A 5,684-nucleotide genomic window follows, 5' to 3' on the forward strand; every position below is an offset into this window, starting at 1 on the left:
TCAGTGCGCGGCACGAGACGCAGTGCGCATGCCCACTGCCGGGCTTTATGAGTCATCGGTTTGGCGGTTGTACAAGGTTCCGTGTGCAGAGCTCTGCGGTTTGCGTCTTACGGTCGAGTTTCTTTCTCGTGAGCTGAGACTCAACTGATAGGTCCACAGGTGAGTCCTCCCAGGAGTGTAAGTGACAGTCCTCATGCTTTGGGGTGTCTCCCTCTGTGGCCTGTCCTCGAGGTCGTCCTCTTTCTCTTTACAGGCATCAAGGCCGCCATGGCCGTTGTTATGGTGGGGCTAGGACAAGGACGGATGGTGGGCCGCGACGGGCAGGGGGTCTAAAGGAGATGGGGCGAGTCTTGGGGGTGGTATTGGAGGTACCTGACTGTTGGAGGCACCTGAAACTGCCGACAGAGCACGGAATTGGTGGTTGTCAGTGGAGAGCTGGACGTGGCTATATATTACAAAATCTGTTTATACTGGAGAGTCTAGTTGTGAAACTAAATCTCTTTAGTAAAGTCGTACTTTTTAAAAAGTACTTGCAGGGTCCCCTCTCTCCCTAATAGGCGGTGAGAGAAATTGCATTGAATATTACGTGATTAGAAAACAGTAATTATTACTCAAGATTTATTTTGGGAATCTAACCAAATGTAAAAAAGAATTTATAATCACCAGTTGGTCAGGGAAACAGTCCAGTATAATTACTATTTTTCACTACATCTTCGGTTGATGATTTTTTACTTTCAGTGTGAACCATGAATGCAAGACTGAGATCAAGATCTAGAGGAAGACCCGATGGTCAAGAGTCTTTTGATCCAGTTAACCCTGTGGTTGTGAGTGCTCTAACATTTACTTCCATTCAGAAAAATTAATTTTTCTGGAAAAAATTGAAAAAGTTGTTGAACCAATACGTATTTGTTGTATAAAGGACCTCATTGCTAAAATAGGTGAAAACTGAATGTTATGAATGAGACATTGAGCAAGGAGACTTATATTCTGGTGTTGCCTGCATATGTATATTGACATGAGCCTGGAAATCATCCCTATAGCGTCCCTATTGTGTGTATTAATAAATAGCACCAGAAAATATTAAAATGGTTTTTAGAATTCTTGTTCCTTGCAGCTAAGCCCTTCCTTAGAGTATTTTTTATATAGGAAGAGTAACTTTATTAAGAGTGCTTACAGAGAAGAGTATAGGAAAAACCTCTTTAGATTTGTGATTAGTTATGCAATATAGTATATATATTTGTGCCTTCTATTGTTATAATAGTGAAAATAATACTTTTTACTTGTATGTACTCTCCCACAAGGCCCAGCAACCAAGTGACAAAAAATCTGAGGAGGAACCACCAGTTGGGAGTCCTTCTAAGGAACCTGGACAAAAGAGAGAAGAGGGAGCATCTGCGATTAAAGGTGAAAAGGGGATAAAGGAACATTTTGTGTTTAATTTATGATGTTTACTAGTAACAGGAATAAATAAAGGGTCACCTTAAAAGTGGCTGGAAACCTATCTGGTAAGGAAAGGTATAGTTTGCAACTGCAGTCCCTTTCTCTGATAATTTTCCCTCCAATAAGTTTACCCATCCCATATTTTAAATTATTTGCTACACCTGGAAAATACAATCCTTGCCAAGGGTCTATATCAACAAATCAAATGAAGCAGTATTAAATCTAGGCAAAATTATACACTATTTCACTAGTTAAACTTGGTCATCTTGAAATACTTAAGTCATTGCATCAAAAGTTTAAGCAAACCTAAATATATTTTGGTTAACTCTTAGATTGTGATTTAAAATTTATTTTTCATAATATAGAGCAATAAAAATGTAAAATCCTGTTCTAGCTGCTGTTTAGTGTTCAGTATTTTTGTCTTCCTGAGCCATAATCTAATTGTCACATATTCTTTTTTCTTTTTTATTGTTATTTTTTAATCCTCACCCAAGGAGTGAGGATATTTTTTCCATTGATTTTTTAGAGAGTAGAAGGGAGGAGGGAAGAAGGGGAAAGAGAGAGGGAGGGAGGGAGAGAGAGAGAGAGAGAGAGAGAGAGAGAGAGAGAGAGAAACAGATGTGAGAATGGTTGCTTCCTATACTCGCACTGGCAGGTGGTGGGGATCGAACCTGCAACCCAGGTACATGCCCTTCATGGGGAATCGAACCCAAGACCCTCCAGTAGAGCAGGTTGATGCTCTAACCATTGAGCATGCTGACCAGGGCATATATTCATTTTTTATTTATTTATTTTTATTAATCCTCACCCGAGGATATTTTTCCATTGATTTTTAGGGAGCGTAGGAGAGAGAGTGAAAGACAGAGAGAAACATCGATGTGAGAGAAACACATCGATTGGTTGCCTCCTGTATGAGCCCTGACCAGGGATGGTGTTGGGAAGGACCCTGGAACTGAGGTACCTGCCCTTGACCAGAATAGAACCTTGGACCCCTTAGTCCTCAGGCTGAAGTTCTATCCACTAAGCCAAACCGGCTAAGACTTTTTTTCCCACTCATTTGTTGGGGCTTGCTTGGTGGCAGGTGAGGTACTAGGTGCTGAGGATATAAATAGAAATGAGAGAATGATTTCTGTCTTGAGCTCACAGTCTTGTCAGAGAAATTTGTGTAAACAAATAGCTAATGATATAGGTGCAATAATACAAGTGTATATGGTTTACAAAGGTGACAACTAAGTTATTTTAAAACAGTTTTAGAAAAAGAAACACTTCATGGAGGAGGTAATATGAGAAATAAAACTTTATTTTCTACCAGAAAACCCTTTAATGCTCATTGCTTTCTTATGTATCACATTTATTACAATACTAACCTACAGAGCTTTATTTAATAGCATTAATGTGTGGTTTACTACTTATATTAATAACTCTCTTTACTTATATACAAACCTGAATTGGAAGGTGAAAGCCAGAAAATGGCTCTGGGTAGGCCTCGTGATGAGCCTGCAGATGGCAGTGAGGCAGATGAGAAGAATCCAGTTATTCTGGCGTCTGCTAAAACTCCAAAAGGTAGGTTATCCCATTAAGAATGCAAGTCATGGAGTTGCTCTATTCTACAATATTATTATACTTTTGTAACACAACACACATACAAAGATTTCTCAAAAGGTTGTTCATGCGCCAAATACTTGATTCAAAGACAGCGTCAGGAAAAACAGTGAATTAAGTTATCCATGTTGTTAAATTATAAAACATGAAAGTATTATTACTTTGGAGTAGAAGTCCTTTAAAATGCAAGACAAGTGATCAAATATTTTTTAGAGTATATAAATTATTTAACATGCCTTAGTACTATTTGGAGATCTAAACAACACAATAGTATTATTATTTTTTTATTTGCCAGATCTGTTTCTCAAAAATCACTTTATTTTACAGACACCAAAAAATAATATGGATCTGTATGTTTTGACTTTTCTAGGTTGGTTTGTTGTTGTATTTTTAATTGTGAGCCAGGCTGAGAAATGGTACTATTTTCTTTCACATTTGAATGGCATCTATGATGACATTAAAACTAGTGTGACCATGTAATTTTTATCATTCAAACCAGGATACTCTTGAGAGTTAAAGGGGAGTGCTATGACTACTTACACCAGGACAACAGGTGCAAGGGAAATAAATGGCCACCTTACTATAAATAGGCCATATAAAGGTTGATCTAGATCAGTGATGGCGAACCTATGACACGCGTGTCAGAGGTGACACGCGAACTCATTTTTTTGGTTGATTTTTCTTTGTTAAATGGCATTTAAATATATAAAATAAATATCAAAAATATAAATCTTTGTTTTACTATGGTTGAAAATATCAAAAAATTTCTATATGTGACACGGCACCAGAGGTAAGTTAGGGTTTTTCAAAATGCTGACACGCCGAGCTCAAAAGGTTCGCCATCACTGGTATAGATCAATGAAATATGTTTGCACAAAAGAGACACATCAAATGCAATGATTTTCTTTGTGGTCTCTTTAATTAAATAGTATGACATCATTATTTTAACTAATGTATATAATTAGAAGAATATTTCAAGTCAATGCATTTGAATAATACTGTTTGCTTACTTGTTTGTTTTGCTTCTTGGAGTTTTTGGTTGATTTTATTTTGACTAAAATCATTGGCAGTTTTTGCTCTTGATTCAAAAAGTTATCTTTAAAAAGGCGCATAGGATTTGATTTTCTGGGCTTGAGAAATCTGTTTCTTCATACCACCAAAAAGTGAAGCATTTAAAAAAATTGTGCTTATATGCCTGAAAGTGTACATTAGCATAGAAGTCTGTGCAGTGGTTAGGGTTCTGATTTTAGTTCTATCTTACAAAATCAAAATTGTAATATTCTTTGTATACCTTTATTATCATGTAAGTAAAAGTCTGCTAAGTAATCTACACAACTGTTATATTTTTTATTTTAGGTGATGGACAGTGAGCCATTAAAAAAGAAGACAAGCCGAAGCTACACATGCTGTTGTTATATTGATAATATGGCTTGTTAAATTCTCTCAATAAAGCTTTACATTTGTCATGCACATCTTTTGTCAAATCTATTTCTAGGAACTTGATACTATTGTAAATGGTATCTTAAAAAACTTCATGTTCTATTTAGAGCTGGTCTATAGAAGTGTTGCCTAACTTTATAACTGCAGTTTGTACTTCTTAATCTCGTCACATTTTTCACCCATCTCCTCACCACCTCTTCTTTTCTATTTTTCAGTTTGGGTAAGTTTTTATTTTTATTTTTTTAAAATATATTTTTATTGATTTCAGAGAGGAAGGGAGAGGGAGATAGAAACATTAATGTTGAGAGAGAATCATTGATGGACTGCCACACCCCTTACTGGGGATTGAGCCCACAACCCAGGCATGTGCTCTTGACCAGAATCTAACCGGGGACCCTTCCGCAGGCTGATGCTCTATCCACTGTGCCAAACTGGCTAGGGCTAAGTTTTATTTTTATAGGACTGTGGCCATGTTATCTAAAATTCATTACACAAAGTTGCCTGTATACCCTCTCATTATCTGCGCCCCCCCATTATTCTCTTAATGTCTGCAGGACCTGTAGTGATGCTGCCAATTTCATTCTTAACACTAATTTAATAATTTGTGCCCTCTCTCTTGCATTTTAACCAGTCTCACCATATGTTTACCAATTTTATTAGTCTTTTCAAAATTAACCAACTTTTCGCTATTCTGATCCTATTTTTCTTTTATATTTTGTTAATTTTATTCTGACCTGTATTATTCTTTTCTGTTTAATTTGCTGTTATTTTTCTAACTCCTGTGGTAGATGTTTAGTTCATTAAATTTCAACCTTTATTTAAAAATATATTTTACTGATTTTTTTACAGAGAGGAAGAGAGAGAGATAGAGAGTTAGAAACATTGATGAGAGGGAAACATCCATCAGCTGCCTCTTGCACACCCCCTACTGGGGATGTGCCCGCAACCAAGGTACATGCCCTTGACCGGAATCGAACCTGGGACCTTTCAGTCCGCAGGCCGACGCTCTATCCACTGAGCCAAACCGGACAGGAAATTTCAAACTTTTTCTTTTTTTTTTTTAATTAAATCTTTATTGTTCAGATTATTACATTTGTTCCTCTTTTTCCCCCCATATCTCCCCTCCTCCCAGTTCCCACCCCACCCTCTGCCCTCACTCCCCACCCACTGTCCTCATCCATAGGTGCACGATTTTTGTCCAG

General features: G+C 37.2%; 1 non-coding gene across 1 annotated transcript in view; it reads left to right on the plus strand.

The window, feature by feature from the left end:
• The window catches only part of LOC102261754, a 47,026-nt gene extending 42,590 nt beyond the window's left edge, over positions 1–4,436 (plus strand). The window contains exons 3-6 of the transcript XR_001361767.1: positions 739–824; positions 1,302–1,404; positions 2,896–3,003; positions 4,399–4,436. This is a non-coding gene — a transcript (uncharacterized LOC102261754). The remainder of the gene's footprint in view (positions 1–738; positions 825–1,301; positions 1,405–2,895; positions 3,004–4,398) is intronic.
• The last annotated feature ends 1,248 nt before the right edge of the window (positions 4,437–5,684 follow it).

Source organism: Myotis brandtii, unplaced genomic scaffold, assembly GCF_000412655.1.
Source record: "Myotis brandtii unplaced genomic scaffold, ASM41265v1 scaffold1875, whole genome shotgun sequence".
NCBI classification, from domain to species: domain Eukaryota; kingdom Metazoa; phylum Chordata; class Mammalia; order Chiroptera; family Vespertilionidae; genus Myotis; species Myotis brandtii.